An 11,534-nucleotide genomic window follows, 5' to 3' on the forward strand; every position below is an offset into this window, starting at 1 on the left:
CACATGGCAGGCCTGCTCAGTCTTACAACGTTAAAAATGGGCTAAAACGATCAGCCAATGAAAGCGCAGCACGCGGATCTGTGATGTGGCTCCTGATCTAGACAGTTGCTTATGTGCACATCCATCCAATGATCGAGAATGTCGCGTGTTATAATATTCAGCATCTTCTAATCAGCCAATCAGAGTGCAGCCTGCGGATCGCCGACTTAGCCCTAGTGCCTGATCCAGACCATCCATTCACAACGATCCAATGGCCCAGAGGAGTGCGGGGTTTCGAGGGGGTTTCGAGGGGTTTTGAGAGGTTTTCAACGGTTAGGGTTGAGCATAAATAATTCAAAAAAAGATAAAACTTGTGCCGATCATCGTTCTATGTGACTACGTATCTAGGAAAAATAAGAAACTTGTACTACGGATATTTTCATGAAAAAGCCTTCACAAAAGATGGCTATCAAGAACGAGGTTGTAGGGTTATGAAGAGAAGTGAGCTAGGGTTTAGAGTTAAACATGTCATACTTGATCGAAATGATCCAATATCAGGAAGGACTCTTATATAGACACACGAGATGTCAAGTTTCCTTTTTGGGCTCATTTAGAGAAGGTCAAAAAAAAACTTGCTTACAAATGGGTCTGTTTTCCCTAGCTTTGGAGGGGTTTTGGAGGTCAAGTGGACCACATTTTTCATGTCCAGAGTCTCACATAATAAAAGTGCTCCGATTAATCAACTAACATGCATAGTAGTCTAGAAATCATTGTAACACCAATACCACAGACCAAATACCTTCAAATTTAAATTTTGGCTCAAATTTGAATTTTGTCTCAAATTTGAATTTGGTCTCAAACTTGAATAGTATTACAAATACACATCATATCAAAGTAAAAATACCATTACACAAATTCGGGCAAGGTTTTATTACTACAACATAGTAGCAATACACAAGTGTCAACAACTTTTCACTTCTGCTTCTTCCTACCACTCGATTTCTTCTTCTTCTTTTTACCAATGTTTGTTTTTGGTTGTACAACACCTAGTTCACTCAAGCTCTTGATTTTCTTCACTGAACTACCTGGAACACATGCTTCATTTCACACCACAACAGTTGCAATATCATCTGTCCCAATATCACCAGCTGGCAACACAACTTCCAATATAGGCTCAGTTGACACCACATCAGTTGGAATATCTTCAGTTGGCAACTCAACTTTCAACATAGGCTCAGCTTGCACAACATCAGCTGGAATATCTTCAGAGGTACACATATCTTTAGTTGGCACCAGAACATCAAAATCTTGCTCCTCTTGCAGCAGCACATCCAAGTCTTTCTCATTTTGCACCACGCCATCCAAGTCTGGTTGAATGTGTATTGTTTCACCAAAACTTTTCTTTCCCTAGAGCAATTGCCTCTTGCCTTTGTCTTTGCCAACACTCTTCAACAACAAGGGGCTCACCTGCACGCTTCCTCCTTAAAAGATAAAGCATGTCAACTGGTTAGTAATTGAAAAAATGCAACAAAATAGTAAACAATGCAAAGATATGCCCACATACTTTGACCTTTCAGGAGTGTAACAACATTTGGGAGATCAAATTTGGTGCCCAAGTTCCTGTCTCAACTTGCATCTATTTTTGTTACCTTTTTGGGACCTTTTTGGCTTTGCATCCTTCTTTCCCTGGCCCTTTTTACTACTCCCACCTTTCTCAAACCATGCCTTGAGTCTACTCTCTTTAGGCCTGCCAGCCTTTCTTTTTGTTAGGGGAGGACACATGGAAAATTCAATTTCCACTTCAGGCCACTGAGACTGATCTGTAAGTGCTGGAATTGGAGTTGCATATGCAGCCTTGAATCTTGCTACTCAGTAATATTCGTGCAAATATGGGTGCGTGTTTATCTTCGGTCAGGAGGCCAAGAAAAGTATGGCATGGTCACATGGTTTCCCAGTGTGCTGCCACTCCAAACAAGTGCGATCATGCATTTTAGTGTTAACAGCATTGCCTTCTACTTGTTTTGGTATCTCTAACTTCAGCACCCCGCACAGAAGATTTTTCAACAGATAAATGTGTAAGATTTCTGCACCTGTTGTACCACCGCAGGAAGCTTAACCCCTTGTAGAAAATCACCAATCCTTCTTCTCAATTCCCACAAGCGCATTATCATGATCCTGATTTGGTCAACCATGTCATGCACAGGCAAATTTTTTAACTGCTTCACCTTGTTGTTAAAACTTTCTGCCAAGTTGTTGTTGCTATGATCACACTTGATGACAGTGTTAAATCCTGATCTATACCACAATAGAGAATGGTAGGTGTTCACCCATGGACCAAACTCAGGGCATGTTGTCATTATCTTATCAAGATGATATGAATGTGTCTGTTTAGTGTAAGATATTGCTGCTGGCCACATGCGACCAAATTCATCCCCTCTGAATTTTTTGATCAAATTCATCCACATATGACCGAAGCACTCCCTCTGCTCACAATGGGGGAAAACATTCTTCACTGCATTTTCTAGCCATTTGCATGCATCTGTGTGGACTCAAGATGGCAATGGGGCCACGAAACCCGCGCCCCCGCGGGTTTTTACACTATTAGGGGACGGGGATGGGCGTATTTTTAACCCTGCGGGGGGGCTGTTGGGTAAAGTATAAAACCCGACACGTTTCACGGGTTCAAACCCGTTTCAACAATACCCGAACCCGAAACCCGCCATCCCCATCAAAATACTACAATAAGCGTATTCGGGGAGTACAATCTTGAGAGTGATGATGAACATGGACATCCGTCTTGCTCATTCTCTTCTTTGCAAGCTCCATTCCTTATGTCACTCTTTAATGAACATGTTGCTAAAAATGGCCACCATCTTTTAGGATAAAATCTGAGCTAGACCGTTACATGGAAGATGAGCTAGTTCCATTGTCCAAAGATAAATTCATTGTGTTAGATTGGTGGAAAGTTGGTGGAACACGCTATCCAACTTTGAGACTGCTAGCATGTGATATTTTTGCAACTCCAATCGGCACGGTTGCCTTAGAATCAGCATTTAGCACAAGTGGTAGAGCTCTAGTCCTAAGCGGTAGAACTCCGGTCCTTATGTTTGCTTAAATATGCTGATTTCCCCGTGGGTTCCCTGTGGGTTTAGAAAACCCGATGGTTTTAGGGGACGGGCAAAAAGCTAGCCCCGCGTACGATGATGGGGACGGGCTTTCGATTTTTTCGTGGGGATGGGTTTGGGAAGGCAAAACCCGGTGGGTTTCGTCCCTATTGCCATCTTGAGTGTGGACTGCCAAAGGTGACACTGGCCCTATGCAACTTTTCAAATGCATCATGAACCATGTCCATGAGGCCTCTATCTCTGACTGAAATAAGCCAATAGCAATAGGGAACATCTAGTTGTGTCCATCCAAAGCATTGCAAGCTGCCAATTGACCATTCCACTTGCCAGGGAAAAATGATGAGTCTATGCTCAAATATGGACGACACCCTGCCTTGAAGCCATCAATGCAAGGCTTTAAAGCCATAAAAACTTAGAGAAAAGGACTCTTCCATCCTCTATTACCTCAGTATCTATCTCCACAACACTGCCAGGTGACCTCTTTTTCACCTCTGCTTTGAAATTATAAATCATCCTAAAAGTGTTTGCCCATTCACCATATAATTGTTTCATTGCCCTTTGTTTTGCCTTCCACACCGTGTTATACTTCACCTTAATGGAGTATTGCTTTTCCAAGTCTACCTTAAGTTTCTTTGCAGTAGTGTTTGGTTTCTTGGCTAGAATAGGAGTGATCTTTTCTGCAATCCAAAGATGTGATGTCATGGTTGATACTCTCTGTAAACTTGTAATACAAGTATGTTGGTGAGGGATTTGATTCACCCTAATGGTACTTCCATCAGGTTGGCGTCTAGTAGATATGTAGCACTTGCAAGGCTTGACACTTCCGTCAAAACCTCTACATCTTGCATAAAACTTCTTTCTATTAGTCCACTTAGTCTCGGCATCAAACTCATGTTTGACTGAATAAGTCTTGAAACACATTCTAAACTCATCCATGTTTGGGAACAACTTCCCCACTGCAATAACAAGGTTTTCCTTGTCATACACATTTACCAACTCATCATCATGTGCATCATCTACATCATCTGTAGCATCATCCATTAGCTGTCCATCCACATCTTCAGTTCTATCTCTGTTAGCATCAGTATCAGTAGGCATACTAGATTCACCATCCTTCTCCTCCTTATCTTCATCAGCTACTGGAATGCCAAAAAATTTGGCCATCTCAGTGTCATCCATTGGTTCAATGACTAAATCAGTTGGGTCATTTAATTCTACTGAATTCCAATCAACAGAAACAACCCTTCCAACACGATCAGAGCCCTCTTCTGCATCACCCCCCTCAGGTAATACTGTCACTTCACCTGTACACATGGGCATTATCTGCCTCTCCGAAGCCCAATCATCATCTACCATCAGTAAGCTAACTTTGAGGGCACATATCCAACCTTAGAATCTGTTTTCAGATCAACAAGCTCTGCATGAAACATAGTCTGTTTGGTTGTCCAGCCATCTTGTCGATCGATTTCATCAACCATGTATTCACCATCCTCAATTCTCACATACTCTTCTTTTTCAATTATCAAACCGTAACAATGCTACCTCTCTTGCTCTGAACCCCAAAAAGTGCTCTTCCCAATTTTTTCCACCACATTCTTCATGGCCTTCTCTTCCATGCTCTACAGTTCTTATGGACCAATCTTTGCAAAATCAATCTCCTAGTTCACAATTGTATCTCTCTCTATGTCCCGCATGCTACCATCACCTAGCTTCGCCTTGGAAGGAAGGAATTCCACAGTGAATTCGAACGTCCGAGCAACATCCCCCCTGTTTCGGGGCAGTGTGAGGTGAGCTAGCGGAAGCAGACGAGGCACAAATTGCATAGTTTGGAAAGGATGCACATTAAGGGATTACCTAGTCGATGTTGTTGTCTCTGGCGGCTCCATCGCGGTCAGCCCCCCCCCCCCCCCCCACCCACCCACCCACCCAAATATGGATCAAATCGACCAAAAACACCAAAAATAGAGGGAAACAGAGGCGATGCGGTGAGATCTAGCTCGACACGGAGGGGAACACTGCTAAGTGGGACCCACATGTCTTAAACATAACCTCACTCCCGTTGACGACCAGTTTAATCGCCCGAGTGGGCCTTGGCTATTTGGGCCTCTGAAACGTAGTACTACAGCTATTTTCGTCAACTACGTCGCACTTCTTCCATTCCACCTCAAAGATGTTGCACAGGAGCTATTGACCCGAAGGGGAATATGGTCTGGCGCTTGGGCAAGACGGAGGCGCGGATGAAGCTACCGTGGAACCGACAAGGTTTCCTTGGTCCTCCGAATGCCAAGATCCTCCCGAGGCTCGACGCGTACGAGTCGTAGTACTACGTGAGCCTCGTGGGCATCAGCCTGGACGCGAAAAGGCTCAAGGGGATCAGGCCGGAGATGCTCTCCCGGCAGCGCGACAGGCAAAGCGGGTGCCCTTTTTTTTGCATGGTAATACGTGCAAAAAAAAAAACTCCAGCTTTGCGTCTGTACCTGCATCGTCCCGCATCAGACTGCATCGCTGCCGGAGAGAAAGGTAGGTCTCGCCGAGGATCTGGGTGGTGTGGCTGGCGTTGTGCTTGCATGTGTGTTGTGTGTGCTGCATTGCATGTGTTTGACGAAATGCACAAGTCAAATGTAAGTTATACGGAGTTAAGTTTAAGGGGTCGACTACCAACCATTTTCATTTAAGGGATCAAAGTTAAGATATAAGGAATCATATAAAGGCCTAAAAATTTGAGAGATCGGCTAGAGATGCCCTAAAACGTTACTTGTATGAGTAATAGGAGATTCTAACATTCTTGCAATCCTTGCATAACTTGATCCAAACAAGTCCTGATGGTTAAACAATTTTTTTTACCTCTCCAGTTCTTCCCCAGCACTAGTGCCATGTCATAGGTGCTTCAGATCACTACTTAGCATATAAATGAAACGGTTCCTATAAATAGGCTGCGACATATATATGCCTGGGGCAGGCAGAAAAACGAACAGCAGATGAATGACATATAACCGGGTCGCCCAAGCCAAAAAGAAATGCCAAGAGCACACTATCGTCAAACAGCTGAATAAATTCAGCATGAACCAAAAGTGCAACAAAAATTATAAGATACGACAATACCCAGTCTAACTAAACGATCTAGGGTTCATAATGTGTATATTGCGTATTCTACACTCTTCCTCACGGTAGAACTGGCATAAGACGCAGAAAATGAAAGGGACGGAAACGTTGTGGCAGCATACTTCACGCTGGCTTGCATTTCTGAATAGTCATGACATGACATATCCACCAACGACCCACATCTTCTCACCCTACTCGAAAATGAATCCTGTATATAAATGAAAAGACAATGTAAGAGTCGGTGTATCAGCAGAAGAAAAAAAAAGGCTTACTAAGACGTGGTTTGGTAAGTATATGAAAGAGGTTGGCTTTACCATGTGCAACTTACCTACCATGAATTTGGGCACAAACTTCCCTTATAGTATTTGGTACACCTATTTCTAGCGATAATCTAATGCGAACAAATAATAACAGAAAAATCTTGCTAAACTGCTCCCGAGTGAGAATGCAGAAAATGTCATAAAAAATTCATGGCAAAGGAAATGTGAAATAAGCAATCATCACATACACTGCTAGAAATGTTATGTATAGACTCCTAGCTTCAAAGAAAATATTATGTATAAACTGTATAAGCTTACCAGGGAAGCCTACAGAAATGTGAATAATTTAGCTGCGATCACAAGCAAACCGAGTGCCAAATAATTCATTCAACAACGCAATAGTGAAAATTGTTACTGCTTAGCACCAAGTATATGGTAGTATTCAACAGCACAATGAGTAAAAAATATTATATTACCGCACACATTTGAGTTTTTTCAGAGATAATCAACACGTGAAGATACTACATGACAACTCTGAACTAATTGATTCAGACATTTGTACCTAGAAGACTAGAACTAGTCGATAACATAAGTTTGTGTCTTTACTTTTTGTGCAACAGAGTTAAATTAAACATTCTTTGCCAACAAAAATGGGTTGTTTTCCCCTTCTACGCCTCACCACACCAGACGCGGTCCAGATTTTCATGCCTTAAACAGTTTGGTATCACTACAAACTGTTCCTCCTACATAATTTACGAGTTTCTAGTTCGCTATTTACTTTCCTTTCCAGGCACGACAATTATTTTAGGAATATAGATAGCATGGAAAGTGTCATTGGTTTGCTCACCTATGTTCAGTGTAGCACACAGTAACTTCATAATTTTATTAACCTTCTCGCCGACCACATCGTCACACTTGACTTCAATTATGTTAAGGTGCTCGGATATTGTAGACGGTCTCTCCTTTGAGCTGTAGCTTCCTTTCAATCCCAGCTTATAATTTGGTCCCTACGGTAAGAAAAAAAAACATTTAACCAAGCTATAGGTACGTAGCCGATCATAACTTTACTGTGCAGCAAATGTCCATTTAAAAGTTCTATACCTTGGAAAAAAGTTGAAGAGTGAGTTTCTCTAGAACTGGTGAGTTTTTCAGAATGCAAAGCAGTGGATCCAAACCAGGAGCGTCGCACCAGTACTCGTTGAGTAATAAACTCTTTAGCTTGCTGAATGTAGGGCAGCGTTTCAAATCTCTTGAGAAAATGAACTGGAAAGAAAAAGCAAATAAGGTAATTAAATCAAGATGATGAACTTGTAAGGCCAAATTAAAGACGAGTGCCATACGTACGTTTGCAGGTTCAGATATCAACTCAAGATGTTTAGCACTTGAGACACCACCCAGAAGCACAGAGTCGCCCCTTCTATCATCCTTAACAGGAGCACAATTCTTACACTCCATATTATGGTTAGCTCCACAGAAACCACCAGAGTCGCGGTAATTCAAACAGACATCCGGGGTTTCAGGGCCAAGATAAACATGCGCCGTCTCTAGGGATGCCATGTTCTCAAGGCAAGGTGCTTTAGCGTCGAAGCGATCTAATTTCAGGGTCAGAGAGACGAGGCCGGGAGCAGAGACGCGGACCCGGGGAGTCCAGACGGAGCGGCAGTCGGTGATTCTCAGATGCTTTAGGGAACAGGACGATATCCTATCGACGCTGCTGCTGCAGTGATTCATGTTCAGACCCTCCAAAGCTGGACAGCCAGCGAAATCAAGAAAGGTCTTTTGTAGGAATACACCACGAAGGTCCAACGTTCTGAGATGCCGAGAGACGAAAGGCAGGCCGTCCAGCGAGAGGGATGCGTAGGCATGGTTATGGTCTTATGGAGGGTGAGGGCCCGAACCTTGAACATCAGAGCGAAACGGCTCCATAGGTTCACGTAGTGCTGGTCGTCTGACATGAACCCGCCGAGCTTGATCTCGACCCTGTCTAGATCGGTGCGCTCACGCAGGGCCAGCAGGTGGTACATGAAATTCCGGAGGTGCTGGACATGGACGTGCTTCTCCTCGTCGAGCCCGACGATGCGCAGGCCGGTGGTCGACCTCCAGAGGTGAGTCCAGCGCCGGGCGAGCACGCACGTGCGCACGGCCGCCTGAACCGGGAGGAAGGAGAGCACGTGGTGGAGCATGTCGTCGGGGAGGGCGCTGATATGATCGGGGACGATCACCACCGGCGGCGCACTCTTGGGCTTCTTCACCGGCGGCGCGCTCTTGCGCTTCTTCCTAGGAGGCATTGCGTCGCCGGCACCGGCGAGGCAAGAAACGATCAGAGGACGCGAGGGTGGAGAGAGAGAGAGAATGGGATCCGATGGGAGGGACAGATAGGCGGACTCCGCTCTTTAAAAGCCGACGATAGGATTTGGAGATCTTTGAAGCGTGAAAACTGCTTGGGATCACGTTATTTCCCATATTTTCAGATTTTTTGGGGGGTTGGTTGTGATTTCTTTCCAACAAACAAATACGAAGTTTGATTTTGTAGATAGAATTTTGTGTCGTGTAACATGTTTTAGATGGCATCGAAACTTCATCTTTTTTTTTTGAGAACCGCCTCATAGGCATTTATTCATCCCAAATGCTAAAAAGTGCTTGGACGCTCGTTTGCTCGCGCGAGCAAACGCTCTGAGAGCCGTCCGATATTGAAGTCGCACGCGTGTGCAGGAGTTTTTTTTGTCCGAGACGGTTCGCCGGCTCGCGCGACCCTTTACGACAGCCATCAACCTAGGAGGACCCACCACTTCCCCCATGCTTCGGTGCCGTTGGCGCAGTTTTCAAAACTGCCTGGCGAGCGGCGCCACTGTCTTCTCCCAATCCCTTTCCCCTTTCCTCCCGCACCACGCCACCGTTCGCCAGCACAGAAATTGGAGCTCTTGCCGGCAGCCGCAGAGGCCACGACGGTGGTGTTGAAGCCCGCGCGGGGGGGGGGGGGGGGGGGCGTGAGACTGTGGTGGTGGTGGTGGGCCGAAGAGGGGCCGGAGGTCGCCACGGTGATCCAAACCGTCGGAGGGTGCGGGGGTGAAGGTCGCCGGGACGGTGCGTTTCCGCCGGGGGAGTCGACACTGAAATTCCGTGGTATGTTTTTGCGGCGCACCTCCTTGTTCCCATGGTTCGGAATCTCTCCCGCTCGGTGATAGGTGGTGGGGGTGGGGCTAGTTTAGTTCGTTTGCTGTGTTTTGGAGGTTCAGGTGCTGAAGGTAGGATGAGATGTAAATCACGCGCACATAGAAAAAGTTTGTGGGTTTGAAAACAGTTCATGAATTTCGAAAAATGTTTACGAATTGATTTGTTTTATGAATTAAAAAACTGTCCATGAATTGAAAAAAAATCACGTATTTTTTAATAAAGATCACCAATTTGAAAATGTTCAAAAATTAATAATAGTTTACAAAATTGGAAAAAAAAATCAGAAAATATCAATACATAATACAGAAAAATTTAAAAGGGAAAAGGTTGTGAATTTCTAAAAACTTCATTAATTAAAAAGAGCTAACGCATTTGAAAATGTTCACAAATTAAAAAAAAGTCATGAATCTCGAAAAACTTCGTGAGTTTTAAAAAGTTTGTGGATTTGAGGAGTTCAACAATTTAAACGAAGTCCATAATTTTCAAAAGCTGTCTCGACATTTAAAACATAAAAAGGTCACAAATTGAAATGAAAATAAAATAAAATTAAATACAAAAAATAAATGAAAATAAAAACAAAAAAAAATGTAAAAACAAAATAGAACAAGGTAAAACAAAAAGAGGGAAAAGTGAAATCCCAATAGAAACCCGTCCTGGAAAAACCAGAGAAAACCACCCTAGAAAAACGAGGGAACCTTTCACAAAACCGGTGAAAGAAAAAAAAACGCTACATGTGCCGGCCCAGTATGGAACGATCGGGAGCGGGCGCTGCGTAATGGTAGTACTGTATTTGGCGGCGAAAGCCGAGCCGGACAAATAAAGGGGCCAGCTCGGCAGAACCCAAACCAAAACCAGTGCGGGCTTTGAGGGCTTCTCGTATAGTGTATAGGATCCGCAATGAATCACCTTCCGGCCGCCACCGCCGCCGATGGAGCCGCGAGCGTGGGAATCGCCGGCGGACCACCGCTCCAAAGAACATCTTGTAGGATTACATATTTTCAGGGCGATCCTCAGGTAGGCAAACAGGAGTAGTATCTTTCTTTGCGAACAAATTTTCGCTACATCTAGATGGAAGCATTCATCAGTTCTAACCTATTTGCAGAGGTTGATCGACCTCCCGCGCCCGGGATTACTGGGGCTGCTCGACGTGGTCGGTTCCCCAGGTGGTTCTGGCTCCGTCGTCCATATCGCCTCCGTGATCCCCATCGCCCGCATTAGCCTGACCGAGTACCACCCAGCTGACAACGAGCGGCAGTAGCTGCCACCGCCTAGCTGGTCCCTCAAAGAGCCCTTCTTCGTTGATTTTTGCGGTATATGCGAATTTCCCTCCCGTTGGCCAGGTATTGGTCTTCAATGGCATGGCCACCCAGATCATCTGCCAGCAGCGCAAAAAAAAAAAATGGGCGCGTTTTACTCCGAAAGAGCACAATGGGATTACCTTTTTTTTTGTGGGTGACCGTATTGTGCTTTTGACTCAACTTGACGAAAAAGGATTTCCCCCCGCTTTGTATTCCAAAGCAACCAACCGATACATCCAGGATAGGTGCTGGGGCGGAAGCAGCACAATCACACCCAAAAGAAACGAAAGAGAAACAACAAAAGAAAAGAATGCCGACAACGGCGGATCGACGGAAACGAAGAAGCTTCACGGCCACTGCGGCCACCGAGGGGCTCCCACCAAGCTCCAAGGCTCCGAAGCACCGGTACCAATCAGCACCTCAAGAGGGACCGCGACGAAGACGACGCTGCTGCCAAGGGTTTCCCCCGGTACCCGACGAGGCGAGAGGAAGGGTCGCCCCCAACGCCCTCCAGGAAGGTCCGGCGACACCCACCGGCGTCGCCGCGTTTTGACTCAACTTCAGTGACCATGAGTGTATTTATCTCTTCACCAGGG

At 45.0% G+C, this 11,534-nt stretch overlaps 1 pseudogene; it reads right to left on the reverse strand.

The window, feature by feature from the left end:
* Positions 1-6,397: 6,397 nt before the first annotated feature.
* Positions 6,398-8,807, reverse strand: LOC123138853 (MEIOTIC F-BOX protein MOF-like; annotated as a pseudogene).
* Positions 8,808-11,534: the final 2,727 nt, after the last annotated feature.

Source organism: Triticum aestivum, chromosome 6B, assembly GCF_018294505.1.
Source record: "Triticum aestivum cultivar Chinese Spring chromosome 6B, IWGSC CS RefSeq v2.1, whole genome shotgun sequence".
In the NCBI taxonomy this organism is placed as follows: Eukaryota; Viridiplantae; Streptophyta; class Magnoliopsida; order Poales; family Poaceae; genus Triticum; species Triticum aestivum.